Here is a 3,670-nt window from a genome sequence, read left to right as displayed (position 1 = left end):
CATACTCCTCCCATAATGATTTTCCCCTATGTACGTGTGGAAATGAATAATGAGAGGGGACCCATGGTATAAGAGGATACGCCTTTTCTTATGTACATGGTGTATGAACCGGTTCGTGGAAAATATATACATTTATCTGCAAGGGTGACTTAATATACATATTTGTGGAGAAAATTATTTTCAATATTGTTATACGTTATATGTTTTCGTAATATTAGTAAGATTTTTCCACCAAAAATGTATTCCTTCTCCAAAGGTAACTTTCCCTCACTATATGTTATATATACGATTAAATATAGCGATTTTGTTATATTTATGATTTCACAGAATAAACTTGACTAAAAAATCAAAACTGTTGGTTTAGAAAAGATAAAAAACGAAGTACATATATATGTATATATGGTATCGATAAGCTTTGCCCATGCAAGATGTATATAAAAATAACGTCACATTTGTCCTATCTAGGTAAATCTTAAGTCATAAAAAGCTCCACATGGCTAGTACCACCTTATTTTTCAATTAAGATCTTTTATTATTATAGAAATATGTTTGTATATGAGCTATTATATGAATTACCTTTTAAGATGCAATGGTTTCAAAAATGAATTTTGATTATCTATTCTGAAATGAGACATAAATTTTAACTTATTGAGTCAACATTTTTATTAATAGTAAAGCTTTATTCAAACTGTGATAAACATTTATATGTATAAACATATCAAAACGAGATTCTACAGTGGTGATAAAAACAATGTATATTTGCAATTTTAACTGTTCTCTTCTATATGAATCACAACCTAGTCACGGAATGAGTATATTATCATTTTCAATTTAGCTAACAAAAGCTTAGCATATAATATGTAATGCTTCTTACTATAAGTATCATAGAAACATATGAGTACACTTGCTGGTGGAACTATATTTATAACTTTTTCTCCATTCCGATATCCATCTTGAGGCGTCTTTAGTGTTAAGATTGGGGCGGTTGGATAGCAAAAACGAGTTGTTTAATAGTTTTTTTCTTATTTGTTTTGAGCAAGTATCGACTAACTATTTGAATATAGATGGATCACGCAAGGATATAGTGTAGTAAGCCCGTGGCATTTTAAAATGATAATCCTTCCAAGTTTGAATTTACGGGAATTTTTTAATCCCGTCTCGCAAATATGTATTTCAGATCATTCTTCTCTATACCACCTTTAAATTTTGTAACTGGAAGTCCTTTTTGTGAGAAGACCCAGCTGAAGCAAGTTGGAATCTTGACATCGTCAGTTTCCACATTTACTCCGATGAAGTGGTACCGAACCCCAATGTGTTTACTTTGGGGGCTGAAGCTACTATTCTTAGTAAATCTCCTTCCCTCCTCCCCCCCTGTAATAGATAATTATTATTGAGATTGGTAGTATAACTAGAGATAGCCCCGAGTCACGAGTGTATTTGTATTGTAATATCGCAGAGAAATTCAGATGTCAGCCTGTGGTCAGTTCAGTTGAGTTTTCGCGCTTCCTTTGAAGAACTGCTCGTGAATTCTAATAATCAACACAGCTGAGGTAGCAGTATTCCAGATCCCTGAAAATTCAACTTGGAATTCACGGATGAATTTTGGTTGCGATTTCTGAATTCTCTTGAAACATTTTAGTATTCGTTTCACTGTCATCCAATGATCCTTCCTGAAATTTCAGAGAAAATAATTCATGCTCCTGCCTTGTTCCCATAGTGTGTATTCAACCACCCTCGATAATATATTCAGTTGGTTTCTGGAATTTTCGCGATTATCTTAGGCTCCATCTCATTTATTTAGTCTCTTGCTTCGGTGAAAAGGGGGTGAAATAAGGTTGCATTCGGTCATTCCGAATCCTTGGAGGAGTTCTCTAACGTGGATATTTTGTGCAGCCATACCTACTTTTCGATCTTTAGGGATAGTTAGACTAAATGAATATTTGACTTTTCCAAAATCCTTTTTCTTGGATGCTAAGCAAGTTTCATTTGAACGTCACCCTTTTCGGGATTCGTGGGGATTATCGAGATACATATATTGATATGAGGCTCAGGTTCCAACGGTTCTCCTTGAAGAAAAGTTAACCTTCGGTTCTAGATCTCTTGAATCTAAACTGTGTTGTATAATGACATAACGCACGGACCTTATCATTCCATGCTTGACAGCTTTGTTTGAGTCGGCACTTTGTCGTCGAACTTTGTTCTTTGAGATTATATAAAGATACATATATTTATCATCATCATCAACGGCACATCAACTGGTATCCTGTCTAGGCCTGTCCCAGTAAGGAACTCCAGACAATCCGATTTCGCGCCGAGGTCCACCAATTCGATATCCCTAAAATTTATCTGGGTGGTCCATGGGTAGTATAGGTCCAAGGGTGCAACGTGGATTGCTACCAACGATGGAGCCGCCAAGCAGCTAGCCGATACCCTGTCCCAATATAAAGCTGATGCAACAGCGTTATAGGAGATGACCGGTTTCCTGGAGAAGAGTCGCTACACCATATATTATAGCCGCCATCCAGTAAACCATCTGCTTGGAGTAGGTTTCTTAGTCAACCAAAAATGAAACTTGCTGTTATCGCCTTTGAAAAATACGCGAACGGCTATGCACTCTGCGCTTGCGAGGCAAATTTAGAAATATAAGTCTCATTAACGTTCACCCCCCTACAGAGGTGACTGCAGAGTCGAAGAAGGATACCTTCTACGAGGAAGTAGAACGAACCCTCGAAGCCTTTCCCAGATATGATATAAAAATCATACTTGGAAATTTTAACAGCCAAGCAGGGACGGAGCCCGTATCCAGGCGATACGTTGGCTTCCATAGCTTACATCAAAATACAAATGATAACGGCCTTCGGATTATTCAATTACCAGTGTCACGGGAAATGGTTGTTGGAAGTACCTGGTTTGCGTGGAAAGCGGTCCACAAACACACGTGCGCCTCTCTAGACGGGACCACTTTCAAACAAATTGACCACGTGTTGATCGAACGCCGCCGCCTCTCAGCCCTGATGAATGTCAGACCATATAGGGGAACCAATATAGATTCGGATCACTATCTCGTTGGCATGGTGCTCCGAGCTCAAATAATAACATCACCCAGAATCCCCTCTGACAATCAGGTGAGAGTTAAGCCCTCAGCAACACCTATAACAGGGAAATGGATGCCGCAATAACCGCAGCTAACAAATGTCTTGGAGATGAAGCATCAACAAATGATCTTCACAATCACCTGAAGAATGTTATCATAAATACGGCCACAAACATGCTTGGCCCCAGCCACAACAAAAGTCGAAACGGCTGGTTTGACGATGAATGTAAGCTAGCAACGGAACGAAGGAACGCTGCATACTGAATAATGTTGTACTCTCAAAGAACGCGGGCACGCGCAGAGACTTATCACGAATTCCGGCGAGCGGAGAAGCGACTTCACAGACGGAAAAAGGAAGGCTGGGAGAACCCACAGGTCTGTGAACTCGAAAAGTACAGGGAGCAACCACACCAGGCCCGAAAGTTTTACGAAAAAGTCAGCAGGATGAAGGCTTACATACCTCGATGTTCATCCTGCCAAGACAAGGAGGGAAATCTGATTTCTGACATAATGGGCATATTGGAGCGATGGATTGAGTACTTTGATGAACAACTGAACAACCAGAACATCGCCGAG

This window comes from Hermetia illucens, chromosome 5 (assembly GCF_905115235.1).
Source record: "Hermetia illucens chromosome 5, iHerIll2.2.curated.20191125, whole genome shotgun sequence".
Taxonomy (NCBI): domain Eukaryota; kingdom Metazoa; phylum Arthropoda; class Insecta; order Diptera; family Stratiomyidae; genus Hermetia; species Hermetia illucens.
The sequence above is the reverse complement of the archived record's forward strand: the minus strand, read 5'-3'. Positions refer to the sequence as shown.